The sequence below is a fragment of the Sturnus vulgaris genome, chromosome W (assembly GCF_052056855.1).
Source record: "Sturnus vulgaris isolate bStuVul1 chromosome W, bStuVul1.hap1, whole genome shotgun sequence".
NCBI lineage: Eukaryota > Metazoa > Chordata > Aves > Passeriformes > Sturnidae > Sturnus > Sturnus vulgaris.
The window spans coordinates 64,965,163-64,977,366 of NC_142282.1; positions in this window are offsets into that span (position 1 = coordinate 64,965,163).

Below are 12,204 nucleotides of genomic sequence, written 5' to 3' on the forward strand. Positions count from 1 at the left end.
GCTAAGAAACCATAACGACCGATACTTAGGAGAGAAAAGAAGTTGCCACGCTCGGGGGAGGAGAGCAATCCTAGGCCCATCTCAATATACCCCCTATATTGCAATGATTAATGCTGATACCAACCAAGTGACAGTGGGTTCTCTTGCCAACAGGCTCAGGAATTTTGAGAGTATGATGGCTGGCCCAGTGCAGGCTCATGTCTCTGCTGTGGTGAAGGACCTCAAAGAGGAGATGAAGGAGATAAGGGAAGAGGTGAAGAAGATCAGTGCAGCACCAGTGCGAGTCATGGACCCCAAAAGTAGAGCCCAACGCCCCCCAGCTAGGGAGAAAGGGTACACCCCACGTGCTGACCTGTGGTTTTTTCTACGTGACCACGGGGAAGACATGAGAACGTGGGATGGGAAACCCACTTCTGTCCTGGCAGCACGGGTGCGCCAACTCAGGGAGGGGAACACCAACAGACAGAACTCCACTAAAGTGAAGGTAGCCTCAGCCTCCCATGACCAAGGTGCAGGGTATTACAGAAGGGAGGATGATCTGTCAGATCCCCTTGAAGGAACCTCTAGTATGTATGCCCAGGAGAGAAATAATATCCAGGGCTAGAGGGGCCCTGCCTCTAGCTGGGGAGAGGCACGGGAAAACCGGATCTTTTGGACGGTGTGGATCCGATGGCCTGGCACATCAGAGCCACAGGAACACAGAGCATTGGTTGACACTGGTTCACAGTGTACATTAATACCATCGGGACATGTCAGGGAGGAACCTGTTTCACTTTCCAGGGTTATGGGGGGATCTCTGGAATTGACTTTGCTGGAGGCTGAGGTGAGCCTGACTGGGAAAGAGTGGCAGAAGCATCCAATTGTGACTGGCCCAGAGGCACCATGTATCCTAGGCATAGACTTCCTCAGGAACGGCTATTACAAAGACCCAAAGGGACTCAGGTGGGCTTTTGGAATAGCTGCTGTGGCAGCAGAGGGCATTAAGCAATTGAACACCCTGCCTGGGCTATCAGAAAACCCATCTGCAGTAGGACTCCCCAGGGTGAAAGAGCAACAGGTGCCAATTGCTACCTCCACAGTGCACCGCCGGTAGTACCGCACGAATCGAGATGCCGTGATCTCTATCCACAAGATGATCTGTGAGCTGGAGAGCCAAGGGGTGGTCAGCAAAACCCACCGACCCATCAACAGCCCCATCTGGCCTGTGCGTAAATCTGAAGGAGAATGGAGATTAACCGTGAACTACCGTGCATTGAATGAAGTGACGCCACCAGTGAGCGCTGCTGTGCCAGACATGCTGGAACTCCAGTACGAGCTGGAGTCCAAGGTCGCGAAGTGGTACGCCACCCTTGACATCGCCAATGCATTTTTCTCCATTCCTCTGGCAGCAGAGTGCAGGCCTCAGTTTGCTTTCACATGGAGGGGTGATCAGTACACCTGGAACTGGATGCCCCAGGGGTGGAAACACAGTCCCACCATCAGTCATGGACTGATCCAGGCTACACTGGAGAAGGGTGGAGATCCAGAACATCTGCTGTATGTTGATGACATCATTGTGTGTGGGGGCACGGCAATGGAGGTATTTCAGAAAGGAGAAAAGATGATTCAGATTCTGCTGGGAGCTGGCTTCGCCATTAAAAAGAGCAGAGTCAAAGGGCCTGCCCAAGAGATCCAGTTCCTGGGAGTAAAGTAGCAAGATGGACTGCATCAGATTCCCACTGAGGTCATCAGTAAGATCACTGCAATGTCTCCACCGACCAGCAAGAAGGAAACACAAGCTTTCCTAGGTGCCATAGGCTTTTGGAGAATGCACATTCCTCAGTACAGCCCGATTGTGAGCCCTCTTTACCTGGGCACCTGCAAAAAGAACGATTTCCACGGGGGCCCTAAGCAGCAGCAAATCTTTGCCCAGATCAAGCAGGAGATTGCTCATGCGGTAGCCCTTGGCCCAGTCAAGACAGGACCAGAGGTGAGGAATGTGCTTTACTCTGCACCTGGAAACAAAGGTCTGTCCTGGTGCCTGTGGCAGAAGGTGCCTGGTGAGATGCGAGGCCGACCACTGGGATTCTGGAGTCGAAGTTGCAGAGTCCGAGGCAATTTATACTCCAAAGGAGTGGGAGATCTTGGCTGCCTATGAAGGGGTTCAAGCTGTCTCAGAGGTGGTTGGCCCGGAAACACAACTCCTCCTGGCACCCCGACTACCAGTGCTGGGGTGGATGTTTAAAGGCAAGGTTCCCTCAACCCACCATGCCACTGACGCCACATGGAGCAAATGGATTGCCCTCATCACACAACGCGCCCGTATTGGAAACCCGAATCGCCCTGGGATTTTGGAGATAATTTCCAACTGGACAAAAGGTGAAAACTTTGGTCTTGCTGATGGAGAAGTACAGGAACAAGTGACTGGCGCTGAAGAAGCCCCACCATATAACCAACTGCCAGCAGATGAAACATGCTATGCTCTTTTCACGGATGGTTCCTGCTGCATCGTGGGGATGAGCCGGAAGTGGAAAGCAGCCGTATGGAGCCCCACACGACAGGTTGCACAAGCTACCGAAGGAGAAGGTGGATCGAGTCAACTTGCTGAACTCAAAGCTGTTCAGCTGGCCCTGGACATTGCTGAAAGAGAATGTCCTGGGGTACAATTCAAAAATGTGTATTCTATCACCATCTGTTAAAATGTAGGAGGGGTGGTGATCCTTATCTCTGTGCGAGATATCCTCTGCTGATGTGCCATCTGATAAAATCAGGGGGATGATCATTGTTATCTTTTCACAACCCATCCTTCCTCCAGAAGATATATTCCGTTAATGGGCCATTAAGTCCTATTGTGTGACTGATAAGATTACATCATCCCATTGGGAGATGCCCCAGCCAGGGGCAGGAGCCAAGCCTTTCCTACCTAGATAAAAAACTGGGGTTTGGGAAGCGAAGGCAGTCCTTTCCACTGGATCCCAGAGGGAAGTCGGACTTTTTCCACATCATTGCTGGATCTTCGGAGGAAAACTGCACCTTCTACAGGAGCACTGCTTCAACTGAATCACATCTGTCATCCAGGAGGACTGCAGGCACCATTTATACAGACTGCTACCAACACCCTGACTGACAGGGTGTCAGGTTGTATTTCTGACTTTGTCGGTGGTTGTTTCTTTTATATTATTGCATGTATTCTATTTTTTCTCTTTTCTCCTATTAAATTGTATTACTGACTCGGAGTCTCGCACTGGTTTTACTTGCAAACCAACACAGAGAGAAGTGGCCAAAACTCTACCTTTACACTGATTCATGGATGGTAGCCAATGCTCTGTGGGGTTGGCTGGAAAGGTGGAAAAAGGCTAACTGGCAACGTAGGGGAAAACCAATCTGGGCTGCCGATGAATGGGAAGACATTGCCACCTGGGTAGAGAAGCTACCTGTAAAAGTCCGTCACCTAGATGCCCATGTCCCCAAGAGTCAGGCTAATGAGGAACACCGACACAATGAGCAGGTAGATCAGGCGGCACAGATAGAGGTGTCAAAGATAGATTTGGATTGGAGCACAAAGGAGAGTTGTTCCTGGCTCTATGGGCCCATGATGCCTCAGGCCACCAGGGCAGAGACGCCACCTATAAGTGGGCACGAGACCGATGGGTGGATCTAACCATGGACAGTATTTCTCAGGTTATCCATGACTGTGAGACGTGCGCTGCCATCAAGCAAGCCAAGCGGGTGAAGCCTCTCTGGTATAGGGGATGATGGTCCAAATATAAGTATGGAGAGGCCTGGCAGATTGGCTACATCACACTGCCTCAAACCAGCCAGGGCAAGCGCTATGTACTGACCATGGTGGAAGCCACCACTGGATGGTTGGAGACCTACCCTGTGCCTCACGCCACTGCCCAGAACACCACCCTAGGCCTTGAAAAGCAAGTCCTTTGGAGGCATGGTACCCCTGAGAGCATTGAGTCAGACAACAGGACTCATTTCAAGAATAGCCTTATCAACACCTGGGCTAGAGAAGATGGCATTGAGTGGGTGTACCATATTCCTTATCATGCACCAGCTGCAGGGAAAGTTGAATGGTGCAATGGCCTGCTTAAAACCACCTTGATGGCACTGGGTGGGGGAGCTTTCAAGAACTGGGAGATTAATCTACCAAAGGCCACATGGTTAGTGAACACCCGAGGTTCCACTAACCGAGCAGGCCCCGCCCAATCGGAGCCCTTGGGAATATCAGATGGAGATAAGGTTCCAGTGGTACACATGAGAGGTATGCTAGGAAAAACTGTTTGGGTGAATCCTGCCTCCAGCAAAGACAATCCCATCCATGGAGTTGTATTCGCTCAAGGACCGGGCTGCACCTGGTGGGTGATGCAAAAGAATGGAGACACCCGATGCATACCCCAAGGAGACCTTGTTTTAGGGTGAAATACCTATAGTACTGTGCCTATGTCTCTAACTGCATGTATGTATATATATAATGTAACAGTTTAATTTGATATAGCATATTAGTATGGGAGAAATTCAGGGGTGGATAATGTTGGGAGTTGAATTGTTCCCTTTTCTTACTGTGGAATTTCTCCCATTGTTATGCTAAGTAGTTGTGGCTACACCTTAGTCGCTATAGTGTTGTCTCGCAGGGGGGTGGGGGGATGGGGGGAGACCGATAAACTAAATGGTGGGAGAGGGGTCTGGAGCGGCCTCTCGCTCTTGCTTGGCTCGTGGAGTGAAAGGAGGACGACCCGTGCTCAGATCTGGCATATCCCCTGCCATCCCAGCACTGAGATCCACGCTCCCTGCCATTGGACATCGCTCTGCTGCTCTCCCACCTCACCCTACTACCTCCGGACACTCTGCCGAGCACCACGACCGACACCGTGAGGGGGGAGTCACTTTCCCCATCCCTCTCATCCCTGGGCCGCGACCGCCATCACCCAGCCCTCTTCGACTGCACGGGACCTGCCCTGCCCCCACAGAACCGGTAACTGAGCGCAGGGAGACGGCCTGTGGCCAAAAGGGACTGGAACTGAGTTATACTGTTCTGTTCTGTTGCAATTTTTATAGCTGCTGTTTTCTGCCTTGTTAGATATCAGTAAAGAACTGTTATTCTTATCCCCACATCTCCTGCCTGAAGGGCTCTGATTTGGACCTAAAATAATTAAAAGGGAGGGGGGTTGCACTCTGCATCTCAGGAAAGGGGCTCTTGCCTTTCCTTAGACCATACCTGTCTTTCAAACCAAGACACCGGCTATTTCAGACTGTGTGATGGTACAGTATTTAGGCAGTTGATGATGTATTCTTCTAAATCACTATCCTTTCTCTTGTGTGTTACTGATTAGGCATATTAGCTTGCTTATTTCTGCTCTGAGTTTATTGTTTTATTACAGGTATTGTTTTACTTTTATGTTGCCTTCATGTTCATAGTGAGAAATGCACATGTTGAAAAAACAAAGAAGGGAGAATATGGCTCCTCAAGAACATTTAGATAATGCAATATTTGCACTAGAAATTTTGAAAGCAGATCATCAATTTTGATCTCTGGCAGAGTGATACTGCTCTGAAGATTTGCATGTGTGGAACCAATTTCTAGAAGTTTCTACATAAGGATCCACAATTCGGTGTGCAAAGGTAAGGCCTAGCTGATTTACTAAGCTGGGGGAGAAGGTATGCATGTGTTTTATCACCAACAGGTCCAAAGTGGTTACCTGCCCGTCTGGACAAACATCGATTGCCTCCGAGAGGATGAGGCCCAGTGAGAGAAAAAATTACCTAATCACTATCCAGCCCTCGTAGCCAAGGCAAGAGCAGGAGTAGGACTGCCAGGAACATGGATGTGTCTGGAGGTTTACGGAGGCAGCCTGCCAACTGCCTTGTGTCCCACTGCACCCTCCATCATGTTATTGTGTTCCTGCTGACCTTCTTCAGTTCTTCCCTGTTCCATGCTTCCAGAAAGACATTCAGTAATGTCAAAGTGAGCATTTCCATCTGGTGGACTTCCTCCTGCCTAAACAGCACAGCCGCTGAGCTCCAGCCATATGAACTTTGGAACAGTAGCCATTTACTTCCACTTCCTGGGGACATTGGACACCATCTTTTTCTTTTCCTATGCTGTGGGACTCTTTGTCAGTGGCATGGTTGTATTTGATGGATTTTTATTGATTGTGATCTGTATTCCATGTATCTTATCCTGTGTCCTGCAGATGACCAGTAATAGTCTTAATAAGATAATGGCCTTACAAGTGCAGACTGTTTTGGCATAAGGGTACATGAACCTTTGCACAAAAAACAAAGAAAGGGGGAGATGTTGCATATAGTTAAAACCTTACAAAATAAGGGCCTTGTTACCCTTGTAAAATCATGGCTCAGGCCTGTGTGTTGGTTTGCAAGTAAAACCAGTGCGAGACTCCGAGTCAGTAATACAATTTAATAGGAGAAAAGAGAAAAAATAGAATACATGCAATAATATAAAAGAAACAACCACCGACAAAGTCAGAAATACAACCTGACACCCTGTCAGTCAGGGTGTTGGTAGCAGTCTGTATAAATGGTGCCTGCAGTCCTCCTGGATGACAGATGTGATTCAGTTGAAGCAGTGCTCCTGTAGAAGGTGCAGTTTTCCTCCGAAGATCCAGCAATGATGTGGAAAAAGTCCGACTTCCCTCTGGGATCCAGTGGAAAGGACTGCCTTCGCTTCCCAAACCCCAGTTTTTTATCTAGGTAGGAAAGGCTTGGCTCCTGCCCCTGGCTGGGGCATCTCCCAATGGGATGATGTAATCTTATCAGTCACACAATAGGACTTAATGGCCCATTAACGGAATATATCTTCTGGAGGAAGGATGGGTTGTGAAAAGATAACAATGATCATCCCCCTGATTTTATCAGATGGCACATCAGCAGAGGATATCTCGCACAGAGATAAGGATCACCACCCCTCCTACATTTTAACAGATGGTGATAGAATACACATTTTTGCATTGTACCCCAGGACTTCGGCTAAGTAGAAAAGGACTATGGGAAAGTGACTCAGCTGAATTAGAGGCAGAAAAACTAGTTATATAACGCTTACATGCTCACATCATGGTTTGTGGTGGTTGGTTGAATTATATTTCTTGTGCTTAAATGAAATGTAACTGATAACAGCCTAACTGCTTAAAAAAGCCTGGTTTTTGCAATAAAGGGCTCTCTCTTGCAACTGCCTGGGGACTCTGCATCGCTCTTCTTCATAACAGTAGTACCCCCCAGCAGTGAGAAGTCCAGGGTATAAGAAGACCAACGGGATGCCACTGGTTCCATGGATGGTGACTATCTTCTGCTTGATCTCTCTCCTCTTCTCTATTTCTTTCTATCTACCTCATATTCACTGTTAAATAAAATCCACATTGTCAACTTCAGTTCATGGTCTTGTTTGCACCTTAATTTGGGCAAAGGCATCTCTCACTAATTGAATCATAACACAAGGTGTTGGTAACAAGGAGAGGGGAGCAGCAGGGGTGGCATCTATAAAAAGAAGCCAGGGACTGTCCTGTGCTGGTCACAGCTAGTTCCAGCTGTTTCTGCAACAGACCCACCACTAGTCAAAACTGAGCCAATCAGAGAAGCTGGTGGTACCTCTGAGAAAACATATTTAAGAAAGAGCAAAACACTGCCTCTGAGTGAGAAAAAAAGTGTGATGAACAATCCTGCATACACAAAAGTCAGAGGAGAGGGAGGGAGAGCAGGTGCTTTGGATATCAGAGCAGAGATTCCCCTGCTGCTAGTGAAAAGGACCAGGTATTGCTTGCAGCCTGTGAAGAGGACCATGCCAGAGCAGATATCCACACTGTAGCCCATGGAGGACTTCATGCCAGAGTAGGTGGATATTCCTCAAAGCACCTGCAGCACAGGAGATGTGGGGAATGCAGGGTTGCACTCAGTCCATGATAGTTCCTGTCTGCTGCTCCTGATACTTTTTCCCAGCTCCATTGTGAATCCTTCCACAGGCTGCTGTCCTTCAGGAAAAATATGCTCCAGCATGGCTTCTTCACAGGCTGCTGTGGAGGGAGCAGAGACCCTAGCGAGGCCTCCTTGGAGAGCTATCCCCTAGATAAAGAATTGCTTAGTCATGGTGACTAGGCTAAGAGACCCTTTTCCCTGCTTCAGACATCCGCTTTATCTCCTTGTAAAACCATTGGTCATATTTCCAAAACCCTAAACTATTTGTCCCTAAGCCAAGCCACACTGACCCTATAAAAAACCCCACTTTTACCCAGTTCAGTGGACTGCTGCTCTCCCTAGACCCCCCTTCGCAGAAGAATAAAGAACTCTGTGGAACCTCTACACAGCACAGTCTGGGTCTCATCTCTCTGCGCCGGCCGAAGGTACCTTGCAAGCCAAGCTGAAATCACTCTGGGCTGAAATCACTATTAGAGCTGATAGCCTGAACTCCAGGCCTCCCTTGCATATTGGTACCTTGTAGCTGAAGCCTGCCTGAGACACCAGGAGAGGATGTTCCTTGCGGGACTTCCTATCCGGGAACGTCAGTGCCAGTCGGGGCTGATCGACCCCGGGGCCCTGGCAGCTACAGGCTGCAATTCCTTCAGAAAATATCCAACTGCTCCAGCATGAGATCTTCCATGGGCTGTAGGGGAATCTCTGCTTCAATGCCTGGAATACCTCCTCCTTCTCTGACCTTGGTGTTCGCACTGCTGTTTCTCACTCTTTTTTTTCTTTTCCCCTGCATGTCCAGCATTTTTACACTTTCTTAAATATGTTTTCACAGAGGTAACACCAATTTTGCTGATTGGCTCAGCTTTGGCCTGTGGTGGGTCTGCTGCAGAGCCAGCTGGAACTCACTGTGACTGGTATAAGATTCTTTCTGCTGACTTCATCCACACTTATAGGAATCTCTGCTTTGGGACAGTTGGGACAAACTCAGGCGCTCTCTTTATTCTGGTCTTAAAGTTTGCAGTTTATTTCGTAAGGCGTGGGTATATATAAGGCCCTGCTAGGAACTGCAGCCGCAGCTCAGAGCAGGGCGGAAAGAGGGATAAAGTGAGAGTAAAAGAAGAAGCTTAAGAGAGCTTAAGAAAGTAAGAACGAAAGGAGTAAGAGCATAAGAGAGAGATTTTCCCGTTTGCAATGCATTAAATCTTTTTCTATGTTGAATATTCTAATTTCCACTAACCAATCTAATACAAGATACAAATTCTTTAACATTTGCATGCAACCTATAGGAATCACTTTATTACCATGTTTTACTGCTTTTCTTATCTCTAAATTTTATCTGGGACCCTTCCTGCCATGTCTAGGGAGGATGTCTGTTTGCTTCTTGGTATTCGCAGCATTTAACATTATCTAAACAAAGGGGCCTTCAGGCATTCAGTTGCTTTCAGCCACACAGTCGAAAATTGCTATAATTTCTATTTCACTTATATTTTCCATATTCTCAAAGTCTTTTGCTAGGCACTCGTATTTATAAGGTTTCCCTAATTCATCCTTCCCAACACACACTGATCACAGCATTCTCTGTATGAAGGAAGACAGCTAAAACCTATTGTATACTAGTGTCACTGAATGACACAGAAGGAAAGGCACTCACACTCCATGACTCCGAGGAACCAAGCAGGAAAAAGAAGAACTTTATTTATATTTCATGTCTATTTATAGAATTCCAACAGTGACCATGGATTGGACAATGAGGATACTATCTCCTGACCCCATAGGTCCCATTAACAGTCCATCAATTCTCTCTTCCTCCAAAGAGGAATGCAAAACATTCATTGTTTACAAGAACAGAGTGTGAGAAACTGTAAAAATTATCTCTCAGTAATCAGAAGGCTGAACACAAGGGCAACGCTACAGTAAGAGAAAATTCAGTACATAAAATAATGAAAAAAAAATTATCACCTTTAACTTTCATAAAATACTCAGGTTTACAAAATCTAGATCACCTTGACAGCAGCTCTAACACCTATGAACATACTTTTAAAGAGCAAAATAGAAAACAGAAGGGAAGATGGAAAATGTACAGGGAATGAATGGGTAGTAGGGAAGATAAGGGACTATTTTTGTTACACTTACATTACAGAAGGAGAAGTTGAAGTAATAGAGAGCTCCTTTTGTGAGCCTTTGCATCGTTCCAATTGCAATCTATTACAGAATACTTCAACTCACACTGCAGGGTCCAGATGCTAGAACAGAATTGAATAACTGAATATACTCACAGGATGGTTGAGATGCTTTTTGATGGGGCTAACCACATTTTTTTTACTTAAAGAAATTGGCCCTATGAGTTGGTTTTGCACAGCCTGTTTTTTTTGGTAGTGAGGGAGGCCACAGAGGTGGCTTCTGTGAGAAGCTGCTAGAAGCTTCCACTATGTCCAGCAGAGCAAATCCCTGATGGCTTTGAGGACAGATGTGCTGCTGGCCAAGGCTGGGCCAATTAGAGATGGTGGTAATGCCTCTGTGATAACATATTTAAGAAGAAATCAAAACAAAGTTTGTGGGGCAGTTTTAGTTCCAGACAGAGTAGGAGTGAGAATATATGAGAGGAGCACAACATGCAGGCACCAAGGTCAGTGAAGGAGGGGGAGGAGGTGCTCCAGGCATGAGAGCTGAGATTCCTCTGCATCCTGTGGTGAGAACCATGGTGAAGCAGGCTGTCCCCCTGAAGCCCATGGAGGACCATGGAGGATACAGAGTGGGTGGATGCCTGGAGGAGGCTGTGATCCTATGGGAGACCCATGGAGAGAGAGAGGCCTTGCTCCCAGGCTGGAGCAGCATGTCCTTGGAGGACTGCACCCTGTGGAAGAGTGACCCATGCCACAGCAGTTTTGGGAGGACTGTTGCCAGTGATATTGAGCCACGCCAGACAAGTTTGCTGAGAACTATCTTTCATGGGAAGGGACCCCATGGTGCAGCAGAGGAAGGACTCATCTCCCTGAGCAGCAAGAGAAACCAAGGTTGATAAACTGACCAAAACCCCCATGCCCTGTCCCCCTGTGCTGTTGGTGGGAAGGAGGGAGGTGTTGGTTGGAGAAAAGGTGTTTTTAAGGTCTTATTTTATTTCTCATTATCCTACTCTGATTTTGTTATTGTTAAATTCACTTAATATCTCTAAGTCGAGTCTGTTTTGCCCTTAGAGTGTTTTCTCCCTGTCCTTATCTCAACTCATGAACCCTTCATTAAATTTTCTCTCCTCTGTTCAGCTGTAGCAGGGGAGGGTGAGTGACTTCCGTGGGTGCCTAGCACCTGGCCAGTGTCAAAACATGACACCGTGACAACAGCTTACTAAGACAGATGTGTACAGCATTGTTAGGAAAGTCACTGGAACAGCAATCAATACTTTCTTATTTATTCTGTCTCCAATTCATTCTTCTGTTAATTTGTACCCTCAAGCAAGCTTTGTAACAAGATGATATTTTCATTGTCAGAACCATCTTGATTCAGCTTTAACATCTTTTCATGCTCAAGGTGAATGAGTTTCTCCCTTAACAAATAAGATGTACTAGAAGAAGCTTGCTATTGTCTATAATGAATAAAACAGTTTAGCACAGGATGTGTAAAGATAATTGTCTTGGCTTGCAAAACAGGATGTAACCAAAAGTATGTATTCTATCACTATCTGTTAAAAACCATGTGGGGCAGTGTTCTTTATCTTTTCCACAACCCATCCTTCCTCCAGGAAGATATCTTCTGTTAATGGGCCATTGAGTCTCACTGCATGACTGATAAAATTACATCATCCCATTGGGAGATGCTCCAGCCAGGGGCAGGAGCCAAACATTTCCTACCTAGATAAAAACTGAAATTTGGAACACCAAGGCAGCCTTTTTCCACTGGATCCCAGAGGAAAATCCGACCTTTCCACATCATTACTGGACCTTCGGAGGAAAACTGCACCCTTCTACAGGACCACTGCTTCAACTGAACATCTGTCACTCCAGGAGGACTGCAGCCACCATTTAATTGGACTGCTAGCAACACCCTGACTGACAGGGTGTCAGGTTGTATTCTGACTCTGTCAGTGTTTCGATTTTTTGTATAACTATATTTTTATTTTAATTTTCCTAGTAAAGAACTGATATTCCTATTCCCATATCTTTGCCTGAGAGCGAGCTCCTTAATTTCAAAATTATAATAATTTGAAGGGAGAAGGGTTACATTTTCCACTTTGAGAGATGCTCCTGCCTTCCTTAGCAGACACCTGTCTTTCAAACCAAGACACTAATACAAAGATATTTACCA